The 14,853-nt window shown below is 59.0% G+C and overlaps 1 non-coding gene across 1 annotated transcript; it reads right to left on the bottom strand.

The window, feature by feature from the left end:
• Window positions 1–2,481: 2,481 nt before the first annotated feature.
• TRNAY-AUA (transfer RNA tyrosine (anticodon AUA)) lies at window positions 2,482–2,574 on the bottom strand. The gene is given in 2 exon segments: window positions 2,482–2,517; window positions 2,537–2,574. It is a non-coding gene; the product is annotated as a tRNA-Tyr (tRNA).
• Between the last annotated feature and the right edge of the window lie 12,279 nt (window positions 2,575–14,853).

Below are 14,853 nucleotides of genomic sequence, written 5' to 3'. Positions count from 1 at the left end.
CAACTCTGCAGGCATTCCTCCTTCTTTCTGAGAACGAGGCCCTCAACCAGAGCCTCTGGGCAGCAGGCACCCTGCAGCGGGAAGGCCCAGGGAGTGCAAGGTGGCGGTCGGCGGGGAGGCTGGTCACTGCTGGACACAGGTTTGCACCTGGAAAGTCCCTGAGCAGAAAATCACAGCTGGGCACAAATCACAGCAGCCTGAGACAACAAAGCCCGACAGCACGGGCTTCAAACCCACCTCTCCAAGAAACCGGAGCCAAAATCCAGCTCCTTGCACCACTCACCTATACCCACCAGACTGCAACACTCCTGTCCTGGTGCATGGGTTGGGCTGGGGGAAGTCTGGATTGCCTCTCGCCAGGGGACCGATGCCCCTTCCGGCTGTCCTTGCAGCACAGTGCGAAACGTGAGCACGCTCTTGCTGCAGGTGGCAGCCAGCAGTGGGAGCGGGCTGCTTTCCGAGGGCAGGCAAGCAGGCTGCGAGGGACATAGCAAGGCCAGTGAGGCAGGGACCTCCCTGGCAGGGCACAGGCCCTCAGCACCCGAGCAAGAAGGGAGAGCTGGTTGAGTGTCAGGAACGAGGGCCAGGCACAGAGCAGTGGTTGCCAGCCAAGTCCAAAGTGCTGAGACGGGTCTGAGGCCAAGCTCTGGAGCCCGGTCAGCCAGGGAAGGGCAGGGTCAGCGAGGTGCATGGCGGCCAGGGCCGGGCATGGCTGCAACGTAGCTCAGGCGAGGAGCAGCTCCCTTCTGCTGAGCCACCTCCGCCACCCAGCGCAGCACTCCTGCAGCTGCAACCTCTCGCCAGGACCTCTCCCAGCAGCAGGAGCAGAGCAAGTGGGGAAAGGACCGTCGCTCTTTGTGGAGGTGCGCCCACAGGCTCACACTGCACCCCAGGGTGCGTGGTGGAGGGGACACTTGAGCAGAAAGAGCCAGGGCTGGGCACGGAGCAGTTCGTATCCCCTGTGCTATGCACCTGCCTTCCCCCCTACACCACCCTCTGTCCAGCTGGCTACGCGGGGCCGCTCTTTGCAGAGTTGTCCTTTCCTCATCGCCAGCCCCTGGACATGCCCCGTAACTGCCTTCAGTCCAGTTCTTTGCCATCCCCAAGAACTGAGACTTCTGAAAAGGTGAATCTAGAGCGTGAGTTTGCCTCCCCTCTCCCAGGGAGGCACATGAGGGCTTGCGCTGTTCGGGTGCTGCTCTGCAAGGACACAGACTCGCATTTTCTGACTTCTCCCTGCTAGCCTGCCGTCACCTGACAGCTCTGGCTGCTCCGCAGGAGGGCAGAAGGCAGGAGGGCAGGAGGCAGGAGGGACAAATGGCCCGAGGAGGAAAGGCAATCACATGGGCAGCTGTGATCGTATAGTGGTTAGTACTCTGCGTTGTGGCCGAATCCGAGTCACAGCAATGGTTTTGCAAAGCCCGCCGGGTGAAAAGGAGAGTTGGAAAAGACACGGGAGGCACCCGCAAGGGTAGGCCAAGGGGTTTGTTTCCAAAGATGCCATGGCCTAGGAAGCTCTTCTGTGCTCTCTGTTCCAAACATTCAGTGGGCTCGTGCCTAAAATGATTTCCTGGTTTCTAGTGATCGTGCAGTGTCTTCTGCTGGGGGGCTGCCGTGACAGCTACCCCTGCTTCTGGGAAAGCAGTCAAGCTTCTCCGTTCTCCAGGCCAAGCTTGAGAACTGAGAGACTCTGCCTGGAAAGTGCCCAGCTTTTCACCTTTCCTTTCCCTTGCCCTTGCTCTCCGTGTTGCAGTCAGGGCACTCTCAGCTCCACACACAAACTGCCCTGCAGCCCCAGCCCACCCGCAACTGCCATCCCACGCCATAGAGACCCCCAACACAAGTAGCTCTTCCCTGGGAGAAAGAAGTCGCTTTTTTTTTTTCTTCAGGGGGAGCGTGTGACTTTTCTGAGGTTATGCCACCATGCTGGAAGTCTTAAGTCCTGTTCCGGCCAAGCTGTAAGCTGGCTGTGGGAAAGAAACCCTCCCTGGAAAGGCAGAGCTGCCTTTCTCCCTTGCCTGCTGCAGAGTGAGAGGCGCTGTGAGGCAGCAGCTTTTGCCTGCAGCTCCACCGCAGTGCTCGCGTGTAGAGAGCCAGGAGTGCTTCCTCCTGGCCTGGCTGCAGGGGGAAAGGCTGGCTAGGAAGGCTCTGCCACAGTGAGGCTGGGCAGCTGGTGCTGGGAGAGTGTCCGCCTGGAGGGCAAATGCTGAAGAGCAAAGGAAAATGTTAGCATCTGCGCCCTGAGTGGGGTCTGGATCCTCTGCGGAAGAGAAGGGAGGAGAGCCCAGCTCTGCCTCCGGGGCCCCAAACCGAGTGCTATGCGGGCAGAGCCCAGGTCAAGCCTGGAACGGCCCCGAGCGCTTCTGGTGTTCCAAGGTGTCTGTATTGGCAGGTCCCGGGATGTCTGGCTTGAGACAGATGTCGCTGCTAGAAAGCTGCACCGCCCAAGGGAAGAGGAGGCAGTGCATGATCAAAAGCCCATGCTCCAGGTGAGGCTTGAACTCACACCCTCAGCATCCCTCCGCTTAGCACTGCTGTATAGTACTGCGCGCTGGCCCATTGCGCCACTGGAGCACACTTGGAGAGGCGGACTGGAGCCCACGAGCAACCATTGTTGCCTGCGATCACCATGGCTCTTCAGCATTAACCGGGCACCTCAAGTGCTTTCCTCTTTGTCTCGTCCAGCAAGGAGCAGCCATTGCGTGCCAGGCTTGCAACATTCACCAGGGCACGGAGTGCCAGGGCAAAGTGCCCCTCGGCAGGGTTTAGCTGGCTAGAGGCAGGAAAAGGGAGGCCACAGGCGACCCAGGGCTGGGACAGTGAGGTCGCTGCTGTGGCAGCCCTGTGAGGCCATTGAGTGCATCAGAAAGCCCCTGTAGTGAAGACAGCCGGGGGAGGGGGCGAGGGGAGGCAGAAGAAGGACACCCGACTGCCACAGGGACCGTGAGTAAGGGCAGACCCAGAGCAGCCAAAGCCATGCTGGGCCAATGGGAGTGGAGGCTGGAGAGGGGCTAAGGCAGCCAAGAAGGACACGGAGAGCAGCAGCAGGGAACACTGGTCCCAAACCACATCTCGTGGGGGAGCCAACGGGCTTCTGGCTTTGCGCTCTGCTCCCGAGGGCATCTGGGCTCTGGCCTAACCCCTGCCTGGCTGTCAGAGTCCAGTAGTCTCTGCAGCAGCATCTTGTAGCTATTCCACACAGGGAGGGTCAAGAGGGACCTCGCGGAGCTCTCAGAGCGAGACGAGACAGAAGGGTCACCGCACCAGAAAAGCCAGCGGGCAGTCCCCCAAAGCAGCAGAACGTCGCCCTTCCAACTCCCCACTGAAAACCAGTTCTTCTCTTTTAAACTGACAAGCACTTTTCTGGAAATCAGGGTCAGCACCACTTCATGAGTTGCATGGCCAGGGAAAGCTGCCAACTAAGCGCACAGGCAGGGCAAAACAGTACTGGCTGAGTACTCAGCTTCTGGACCTCCTTGGCAATTTGTTGGTCCCTGCAGCAGCAAGGCGGTCCAAAGCCTTTGCCTCTTTACTACGCCGAATGTCTGCCAGTGAAGCAGGTGCTTAGTAAGAGGCAGCACTTGCAGGGAGAGTGCAGTGTTTGGAGCATCAGGCGTTACTGGGACAAGGAAGACGACCGAAGAAGAGGCTTCTCCCAGCAACAGACCGAAAGGACACGGCCATCACCCGCTCCTCTGGGAGGATCCACAAAGCCCCTTCCTGTGTTTGATGAAGGGCAGGGAGATGCTGTGTTCCCGGGTCAGAGGAGGCGCATGGACAGGCTTCAAGGAGCCCAGGATTTGAAAAAGGCTGACAGGGCAGTCAAGCAGCTGTGAGCTGCCTGTAGTTTACAAGAAGCTACTAGGTGCTGCTTTGAAAACCTAATTCAAGAAAGCGCTAAAAAAACCAACCGCAGCCATGCGGCAAGAGAGGAGGAAGGTCTAAATGAGGCACGTCCACCTCCAGGCAGCAGGCAGGAGGTGGGTGGTGGGGACACCGTGCGCCCACCAGGACATGAGCACAGCCCTGGGGGGGCCGCCACAAGGAGCAGCCAAGGGCCGACGGAGGCCCAGGGACAAACATGGCCCATCCCAGGTTTGCCTGGCTGGAGAGCACTGCAGCTGCAGAGAAAAGCCAGGCATCTGCACTCCCAGGTTGCCGCACCGCTCTACCCCACAGCAGCTCCTCCTCTGCCCTTAGCCTTTCCCCATACAATCCGGAGAAGGGCTCCAGCTCCTATAGCACCCCTGGGGCTGTGGGCCCATCAGGTGTACGTGTGTCCTGGCCACCATGCTGTGTGAGGGGTGTGTCCGCTGTGCAGTGTCTCTGTGCGTGTGGAGAGCGTGAGCATGTGTGCGGATGCGTGTGCAGTGTCAGGGATGTGTTGGGCTGGTGCATGTGCACTCTGGCGGTGCAGTCCTGGCTGTGCGTGAGGGTCTTGGGGAGTGAGAGGTGTGAGCTCTGAGCGTGTCCTAGGGAGGGTAATGAAGGAAGAAAGGGGCGCGTGTGTGTGCGCGCGCGCTGTCCTTAGAATGAGTGAGGCAGTGGTTTGCTTGCACACCCGCTCTGTGGCACGCGTGTCTCTATGCTGCGGTCTGTGTACGGGCGTTATTCTGTTACGGCGCTACAAAAACTGTGGAGGAGCACATGGGGGGTTTAACAGCTCTTCTGTTCATCTGTCCTGCAGCACTGTCCTTTGTGAGGCACAGGCTGGTTACTCCAGCCGTGAACAAGTACACGCCACTTTTTTTTTCCTTTGGCCCTTGTAGGTGGATTTCAACATCCCCTTTGCTAAGAGCTCCATGGCCGCAATGGAGACAACGCTGACAGCAGCCGAGGGAGCTCCCACGCTGACAGGCCTCCACTTGGCCCTGGAGCTGCAGTGCCTTGGGATTGGTCGCTCTTCAGGCCCAGGCAGGCTTCCGCAGCTAGCAAGATGGCTCAGGACCACGCTTCCAGACTTTCCAGCAATGTTCACACGTCTTCTGCGCAGCCAGCAAGTCCTGGTATCTCTCCCTTTGATCCCGCAGAGCCATCTGCTGCCCAGTGCTAGGGCATTAAAAAGGAACCGTTTGGTTTTAGGCACAGGGAGAAGGGCACGGAAACGCTGCAGGCCTAGGGCAGGGCGGTTCTTCTGGGGTCTGCTTCTGCTGGCATCTCTATGCTTTCTGGAACGGGACAGGGGCCCTAGTGTCCAAGGCAAGGACATGACAAGGTGCCACGTGCCGGTAATCAGCCTGCGGAGGAGTCAGGCGGGGATGGGACTTTGCACCAAGCCGGCCTCGATCCCCACAGGGCAAGGTGTCCGGGTGTGGAGCCTTGGGGAGACAAGGATGGAGCGTGCGGTTTGAAAAGGGAGAGCCAAAACGCTGGAGGAATCCTTTCATCGTCGGCAGCCACAACTTTCTGGTCCCACAGGGAAAGCCCACCGCTGAGTGCCCAACCCCTGCCCCTGGGCTGGAAGGGTGCCTGCTCCCAGGCCACAGCCTGCAAAGCCTGTTGCTCTCCCACGAGGGGTGCCAGGGAAAGACCGGACCCCCTTCCCCTCCCCTCCCCTTGGGTGCTCCTGGATGTGGAGGGAAGGCCAGTGCAGGGGAAGGGGAAACAGCACCCCCAGCTGGAGAAATTTACCAGAGGAAGTGCTTCTCTTGGGAATTCCGCTGCCGATTCAGCTCTACCCTCTGCTTCCACTCTTCCCGACGCACTTGGTAAGTCTCCAAGAGTTGCAGGGTGTGGCTTGCTCGTACAGAAAGCTGCCTGCAAGAGCAGGGAAAGTTCCCTCTCCCCTTCTGGCTGAGGCCCTCCTGCCTCTCCCCTCGACCAGCCCCTGCACGCACGCTCCCGCTGGTGGTACCCACAGCCTTCAAGTGGCAATGCAGCTTGGGGCTGCCTGGCACCAGGGTCCAGCCCAGGTCATTGCCATGCCAGGAGAAATCAGGGGACGCCATACCCAGCCCCATGGCTCCCAAGATGGGCTTCCTCACACCTCGGACAGGTGCTGCCACTCCAGTTTTCCAGGCCGGGGCTGGGCCTGGCGCGCACTTACTCTTTGCGCAGCCGCGGCAGCCTCTCTGGCTTCCTCTTCTTCTCCTCAGCTCGGGGCAGGAAGGCAGCAGCGCTCTCCTCTTTCCCAAGCCACGGCACTGGTGAGTGTGGCTGAACCTCGGGCAGCGTTTCCTGATGCCGCCAAGCCTGCATTGGGGCCAGAGGACAAATTTGAGGCTGCTTCTGACCTCCCTCAGGCGCTCTCACCTCTCAGCCCTGGAGAAGCCAGCAACTGCGGGGCCTGTGCGTCCTCCCGCACACTTGCTCTGCTCTGGCCTCAGAAACCCCCATGCCAAGCACTGCCGCAGGCAGGGACCCTGGCCGGGATTCACCACCGTTGCTTGCTGGCTCCATTCTCTCTTGCTGACATCGCTCGTGACAGGGTGAATGAGGGCAAGGAATGACCGTTTTTCAGCGCTGCAACCGTGAAATCAAACGCTCCCGTGGGGTTCCACCAGTCAGACCCCAGCACGGAACCACTGAACGGGGTCGGTTGGAGGGGACCTCTGGAGAACTCTCGTCCAAGGCCCCGCTCCAAGCGGGGCCAGTTAGAGCAGGCTGCCCGGGCTGTGTCCACCTGAGGGTTGAATAACTCCAAGGGTAGAAGTCCCACAGCCTCTCTGGGCCCTGTTCCAAACTTTGACCACCCTCATGGTGGAAACACGCCTCCCAACAGCTAGCCGGAATCTGCCTTTTTGCAACTCTACGTCTTGTGCCTCTCACCCTGTCACTGTGCGCCTCTGAGAAGAGCTGGCTAAGTTACCTCTAGCCTTTCCCCCGGGTAGCTGCAGACAGCAAGGAGATGGACCCTTGAGCCTTCTCTTCTATGGGCTGAACAAACACAGTCCTCTCCACCTCTCCCTTGGACACCAGGTTCTCCAGCCCGCTGACCAGCTTGGGAGCCTCCGCTGGATTTGCTCCAGCATTCCAGAGCCTCTCTTGCATGGTCGAGCCCCACCCTGGACCTAGGGCTGGCTCCAGGTGAGGTCTCCCAAGGGCTGAAGAGAGAGGACTCGTGGCGTCCTTCACTCGGCTGGCTACACTCTTGCAAACACAGCCCCGCCTGTGGTTGGCCTTCTTCCCCGCAAGTTCAAGGGAGGGGGCGACCCAGCCATGCCCCCACCACAGCACATTGCTGCTCCTCCCCTTTGGCTTTTTGCAGCAGCTTCTCCCTGCCAGGCATGGGCAGGCAAGCTTGAAAGACCATGGCCACCTGGCCTGCTCTTTGGGGGGCAGCAGTACCACTCGGACTTGGAGACCTCCACGGCTCCGCTCCTCGGCTTACCTGTTCTGCCCTGTTTGGCTGCCTGCAAACAGGAATTGCAGTCCGAGGTCTGGCTTGACGAGGTTCTTGCTGCTTGCTGTCCTCGTCCACCTCAGAGGAGCTCTCCCGAACTGTTTGCAGCAGGCTGAAAACACACAAGCCGGGTGAGGTTATCGGAGTCCCGGATGAGACCGTTCTCCATCTTGTGCTCACAAGCAGCGGCGTGCCAGCCTCTGCAGCACAAGACAGTGCTGCTGGAGCATTTGGTGTATTTGAGCCCTTGTGATCCCGTCAAGAGTGAGGGCCCTACAGGCCCTAAGGAAAGCTCTGGATGCCCAGGTGTGGGCCCTCTCTGGATGGCACGAGGAGAAAACCAGTGCCATTTGCCACGCCCGGAGCCTGCAGAGCCCGCTAGCCGCCTCCTGCTAGGGGCACTAAAGGCCGTGAGGTGGTCAGAAAGACTCTGTTTTGGGGTGAAATGGGAAAAGGGGAGGCTTCTAGTGAATTGAATCCAACCTAAAAACCAGGGAAAACGGACACCGCTCTCTGTTGGTGGGGGAGGATGGTCTGACTTTCACGTTCCTCTGGGAAGTGCTCTCATCTACGCTGCAACCAAATGAGGTCCCTTGAAATGTCTAGCAAAGCAGAACAGCTTTGCTGCAACTTCTCAGCTGCTGCAACACCTCTTGCATCGACATCGGTCGTTGTGACACGAGTTGACAACCTTTCAGAGTTCATACCGACGGCGTGTGCGACGGAAACAACTCCTTCCCAGAATGCCAAAAGCACACGGTCACCGGCATGCTTTGCTCCAAGAGCCTCACCTGGCAGCTGGCTTGTTTGCCCGGGTTTTCCATTCTTTCCCTCCCTTTGAGCTGGCCCCAGATAGCGTGGGCGGAGAAAGCCTTTCTCGAGAAAGGAGGCGCTCAGCAGGAGGACTCCCTGGAAGTAGGAAGGGCGGAGACTCTTCAGCAAGCATCTCTGTGAGCGTTTGAACAAGAAGGACAGGCAGCTGTGCTCCAGCTTTGGATCAAAGAGCCCGATTGCCTCGGAGCTCTGCTCCCGAGCAGGTCTTAGGCCCTTGCTGACACAGAATCCTGTCCAGCTCTTCACTTCTGCAGGGCACCCTTCTGCCCTGGAGTACTGTGGCTGTTCTCCTGCTTTCTCTAGCCCATAGGCTTAAAAAGCGGGGCTTGGCTGGGAGGTGCTGGTGACCTCATGGTACCCTCTCCTTTGGGGCAGCTGCAGGCTGGAGGGCATAGTTCCACACGAGAAGGGGAACAGATTCCTGCACATCTCTAAGGCGCTCACATGCACAGACGTGCTCTTCTGGCGCATCCAGCCCAAAGACATGCTTAGGGAGATGCACAGCACAAGGCCTGCAATTACCAGCCTCCACAAGGAAGCCACGTTTTGGCACAGCTTCGCAGCCTGTCGCCACTCATCTCCACGTGGTCTTCCTCCCCACTTTCCAGCGCGCTGCTTCCCTGGGAAAGGTAGACCCCCTCCGCCACTGGCAGCTCAAGGCAGGATTTTGATCCCGCGCAGAGCGCGGAGGGATCTTCCTAAATTCCTAAATGCTGCTGCACAGACAGACTCCTGCAACTAAGGAGCAGCTTGCAAGACACACCAGGGCATGGAGTCCCAGGGCCAAGTGCCCCTCAGCAGTGGCAGCTGCTGCAGTTGGTGCTGCAGGACTGCCCGGAGAGCCCCTTCCAGGAGGAGTCCCCTGAGATCTGCCGTGATGAGTAAACAGAGGCACAAGAGAAGCAGCCTACTCCGCCGGGCATCGCCTTTTCAGCTTGGCTCCAGCCCCGTGCTGCGGAGGCCAAAAGGAAAACAAACACATCTCTCTCACCAGTCAGCTGTGACATTACCTTTTCCCTCAGTCTGCTTGTTACGCGCTCTGTCCTTTGCCTCCCGGCCTTTGGCGGCCTTCCGAGACCCTCTGGAGGAAGAGGCTGGTCTCACAGGCGACATCTCAGTCTCCGTCCTGGAAACAAGAAAGGCACCAGAGAGAAGCTTGACACCAGAGGCTCGCAGAAACCTGCGACAGGCTTGCCGTCAATCTAGGAAGACCAAGTCATGCAAAGACTTGTTGGCCGCCCTTCAGATGTCACACTGACAGAGTGTACGGAAGAAGCAACCCCTTCGAAGAACTCCAAGAGCACAAGGGCACCCTCAGCCCTTTTCTCCAAGAGCCTCACCTGGCCGACGACTTGCTTCCTTTGCTCTTCCGCCCCTTCTGCTTTTTACAGCCGGCGCCAGATAACGCGGGTGGCACAGGCCTTTCTTGAGAGAGGAGGCACGCAACGGGAGCACTCCCTGGAAGTAGGAAAGGAGAAGGCTCTTCAGCAAGCGTCTTTGTGAGCACTTGGGACAGGCAGATGTGCTCCAGCATCGGATCAAACAGGCTGATCCCCTTGGAGCCACGCTCTCCAAGAGGTCTTGCTCCCTAGGACGTCCTTGGCACACGCTAGCAGCCTGTTGACAGTCATCTCCAGGCAATCTTTCTCCCCACATTCACGTGCCCGGGATCCGTCAGAGAGGTAGACCCCCCCTCCCTTCCCCTCCAGCATAGACACCTCGCCGCCAAACGTCCTAAAGTGAAAGAGGAGCTTGCGCTATCCACCAGGGCGCAGCGCCCCGGGGCAAAACTGCCCTTCAGCGGCACCAGCTGCATTTGTTGCTGTTGGGCCACCCTGAGACCTCCTGCCATCCAGAGTCACTTGAGATTTGCTGCGAGGGGTAAATAGAGGCACAAAGAGGCAGTCTACTCTCCCAGGCACCGCATCTTGACCAGGGCTCCAACCACCTACTGCTGAGGACAAAGGGAACACACGCATGAACACACGCACGCATGCACACTCCCTTCTCTCTCACAAGTCAGCTGTGACATGACCTGTTCTGTCCATCTGCCCTTCTTCTTCAGTGCACTTCAGGGATCCCTGGGAGGGAGATTCCGCCTCTTGTTTTTCAGCCGGAAGCGTCAAATCAAATCTGGAAAGGAGAAGACGCCAGGCTGCAGAAAAGGCACCACGCTCCCTTTGCCGCTCGCATTCACAGTCCGTTGCCAGAGAGCTTTGAGAAGGCCTGCCAAGGCCATAGCTTTCCAAAGCAGAGTACGCAACATCCTTGAGAACTCTCATTCTGAGGAACCGGAGAGGCACAGGCCAGACCTCCGCGGCGTGTGCGCACACGAGAGGCCCCACCAGTCTGGGCCAGGGCTTCCCTATCCTAACGCGGAGAAAGTGTACTCCAGGCCTCCTTGCTGCCCCTGGAGACCATCTCGCCTCCCCTCCTCCTATTCACCAAGCAGGAGCTGAGACCTACTCCACAAACGTACTGTGGCAACACGAAGACACTGCCGGGACCCATGCGAAAAGCCACACTTCCTCTTCCTGAAACCACCAGGGGTCTCGTCCCTGGGGCCTGAAACAGAGACAGAGGTACGTGAGAGCGTTCCGGCGACATGACTGCCTTGCTCCTAAAGGCAGCAAATCTTTCTTGTGCTCAGGGCAGATGCTGCCACGGGGACACCCTGAAACAAAGTTTCCTCTCCAAATGCTAGCCCTCAACTAGGAAAGCAGAAGATGCACAGCTCAGAGCTGAGACTGAGGGACCTCACTGCCAGGTGTTTCGCAAGGGCAAGAGTCAAGACAGTCAACGAGGACGCGCCTTCTCTGTTAGTGGAGAAGTCAGGCACAGGAGAAGGCATTCGATTAGCCAGGGTCTCTGCGGGCCGGGTTTTGCCGGTTGGCTTGCTATGAGCCTTCCTGGAAAGAGAACACCTGGCTCGGACCTGGTGTTAGCCTCACAGGCTCTCCAAGGATTTGGGTGGTTGCATCCATAGCATGGAAGAGGAGCGAGAGAGACCCAGCCCTTGCTTTGCCTTTGCCCAGTGGGTAAGAACCGGGAGTGCCACACGAGAGAGCTGGGGAAGGGCATTGGGCTGGGATGAGGAGACAGGCTGGGACAGGGTGACCATCCCAAGCAGAGCGTGAATGCAGGCCTGGGGCAGAAAAGAGCCGTTCATGGCAGTGGGACGCCAGGGACACTGGGAAGGGCTGGTCAGTGCAGACGGCCCAGCACTCAACCATGGCTTTCTGCGAGGGGAAGCGCCACAGATACCTGCCTGCGTCGTAGACTCTTTCCCCAGAAACTGCCTACTTTTGAGCCCGTAAAAGCCTCGCCATTATCATTTCTAGCACAGAGAGTGGGATGCTGGGCCAGCCAGAGCCTTGGCCTAACGCGGGGCAGCTCGTCCTACGTTCGCCTCTGTCGCCCAGACCACTGCGTACGAGAGACGGACGCTAGAGAGAGTTGGTGTGGCTGGAGACCGTGGCTGCCCCGCTGGCCGGGAAGGTCCTGGCAGGCCAACAGAGATCAGTTCAGTCGTCCTTTGACAGGTGTCCAGAAGAAGTAGGCGTAGCACGGGGAAGTGCTCGACTTACCCCGAGCAGAGCTGCTAGCAGCTTTCCAGTGCCATCCACGGTGAGGAGGAAGTCATCGTAAAATCTCATGGTCACTTCCTGGTCTCGTACGGAGAGAATGCCAATGGCCTTGAAGACAAAGTCCACGGCCTGTCTTTTTGAGATGGCCCGAAAGAACGCCATCACGGTCTCCTGTATGCAGCACTGCACCGTTGTAAAAGGCATGTGGGCACACATGGATAGATCCTCGTACCTCAGAGGGACGATTCTTACGTCACCTAGACAGCAGCAAAGGAGGAACAAAGTCACCTCTGCAGCAGGGCAGCGGGCTCCAATCACAAGGTGACAACACTTTCTGGCAAGACAGCGCTGCCTCAGAGCAGGCTCTTGAATCCTCTGCTACAGCGCCTAGGAGCGGTTTATGGAGTCCCTTCCGGGAAGAGTCAGAGCAGCCTGCAAACTGAGGTGCTCAGGGGGCAGCAGTGATTTTGCCAGTGCAGGAATAAAAAAGGGAAACTAACCATTTGGTAGGACCACGTTACCGGAGGGCAGGACAAGTAGGGCAGACGGGTGCAGGTCCCATGAGAAAGTGCGTGGTGCCAGGCCATTGTGACTGTGCCCGCAGCCAGTGCCCTCTGGCTAAGCCTATGCCATGTCAGTAGACGCAAGGAAGAAGCAAAGTGCAAGGACGGCACAGCAGCCCACAGGGTTCTTCTACCCCCCCCGCACCCCCACCCCGACCCCCACCCCCACCCCCACCGCCTCGTAGTCAGCAAATGTCTCCGCTTTTGGGGCCAGCGTCCTATCCCTCCCACGCACCGGCTGAAGGCATATTACCAGGAAAGGACACCCAGGGAGCCTTTCTGAGCAGTTGCTCCTGGCTGGCCTCTGCAGCTTGAACAAGCTGAAGTTGTTCTCAGGCCAGCCGGAGGCATTCAGTCATGTCTTCAGAGCAGTTTGCATGCGCCTCAAGCTCGGCGCAAGGGCAGGCAAAGGTTTTAACGTGTCTTCTTACCAGGAACATCTTCTTGAGCGCACCTGGCCTGGTATTCCTTGGCAACAACCTCCGATATACGGAACATGGGTCTCCGAACAATCGAAAGCTCACCGTTCACGGAGCACTCGTAGTGTTTAAGGACATAGAATATCCCCACTCCTAATACCTTGACACCCTGAGAGCAGCAGCGGGAGAGAAGGAACAAGCATAAGCAGCCTGGAGACGAAAAACGGACCGAGGGCTTGCCCGAGCGTGGGGGATGCTGCCCTGGGCCCTGCCCACCCCTAGCATGCAAAGGGCAAGATGGGGCACTAGGGAAAGCACACACTCCAGACCTTTCTTCCCTCTTGCTCCTCTGCTCGCCCCCCAAATCTCTTTGGGAAAGCAACAGCAGAGCCAACATTCCTCCCCTACCTACAGTCGGAGGGGTTTCCAACGGCAGGGACCAACCCTGGAACAGGGGCCAGGCTTTGGTTTTTCCATGCTGGCACTGGAGAAGGGAGAAGGCCCAGAAAGTGCCCAGCACTCTCTTCTGCTTTATCGGGACTTCCGTTGTTACCGCCGGTGCCAGAGAAGCTGCTCTGTGGCACATTTGTCCAGGACAGTGTCCTGCGGGGGTGCTCTTTCTCTTTTCAGGGGAGGGAAGCAACGGCACGCCGTGGCACAGGGGTGTCAGGACAAGGCAAACCGTCAGCGTTTCAGGAGGGGAGGACCGAGCCACAAGACCCACCTTGTTCTCTGCCAAGTGCTCTAGAATGTATTCAGAGACGCTGTCCCAAATGGTAACAATCTCTGGAAAGCAAGGGAAAAATCCAAGTCAGCAAGCGCACAACCATTCAGCACCCTGCTCACCAAGGAGGTGACCGGTGCAGGTGAGACGAAACATACCGCCACCCCAATTCCGAACACGCAAGGCGCTCCACGTGGCGGGAGCTGCAGAGCTGAGCTGCGAGGACACCTCTGCCCACTTCTAAGCGAGGCTCCTGTCCTTTCAGGTGGGCATGCCTGAAAGGCATACCCGCCCGCTAGGGAAACGGGGACTAGCTTTCCACGCCAGTGAGAGGACGGTGCCGTGCCCACAGGAGTCGCCCAGGCTCAGGGCAGCCCCAGGTGTCTCCCCTGCAGGAGTCCCGGCTGCCAAACTCACCGCTGGGCCACCAAGGGACGTGCAGACTGGTCTCTCGTGGCACCCACTAGCCCTGTCCAGCCCTGCCCCACAGAGCCCAGCCTTTCCATAGCTCTTCTCCTAGCTGATATGCTCTACAGCAGTCAGGAAATACCTCCTGCAAGCCTTACCGTAGCGGCTGAGATTCCTGAGCGTTGGGAACACGTCTGGCCACAGGTTCTCCATCTTTGCGCCCCCTCACGCTCAATGAGGCCCTGTAGCAGGAGGGGGAGGAGGAAACTTCTCCTCCTCCTCCTTTGCACTTCCCCAGGCAGGCTCCAGCAGTGTTGCGTGGCCTGCCTTCGCCCTCTCGTTGCGCTGCAAAGCAGCTCCTCCAGAGAAGAGCGGTGGCGAGAGCAGCACCCGAAAGCTGGGCTTGCCCAGGCCTCGCAGGGAAGTGCAGGGAGGGGCCCCGTGGCGGGAGGGGAGCTGTGGCTGTGATGCGGCATGTCCCACTGTGACCCCAGCCCGCGTCACCAAGAGGCTGCCAGGCCTCCCGCGACACCCTCCCCCAGACCCTGCCAGGCTTTGCCCACCTCAGCCAAGGGCAGCTGCGCTGGCTGTTTTGGGGTGCTGCCCCCACCCCACGCCGTGGCGCAGCGAGAGCCATGGCGGGGGCGGGGAGGGGGAGCTCACCAGTGTGGTGGCCCCAGATGGGGACGCTGCGCTGCCATTGCTGGCCGCAGGGGCTGTGCTGAGCTCTGCCCTGAAGGAAGGAAGGAAGGGATAAAGGAAGGAAGGAATAAAGAGGAGCCTCGGCAAAGCAAGGGCTGGTGCTGGTTAGGTATACCACAGCCTCTCTGGGTTCTGGAGTCTGGAGTCTGCCTGGGCTCTGGAGTCTGGCTCCGTCTTCTTTACTCCCCCCATCGCGTATTTAGACACACCGACAAGAGCCCCTCTGGGCCTTTGCGTCTCCCGCCTAAACAATCCCAGCTCTCTCAGCCTCTGC

Source organism: Struthio camelus, chromosome 10 (genome assembly GCF_040807025.1).
Source record: "Struthio camelus isolate bStrCam1 chromosome 10, bStrCam1.hap1, whole genome shotgun sequence".
NCBI lineage: Eukaryota > Metazoa > Chordata > Aves > Struthioniformes > Struthionidae > Struthio > Struthio camelus.
Note: the sequence above shows the minus strand (reverse complement) of the source record. Positions and strands in the feature narration are given on the sequence as shown.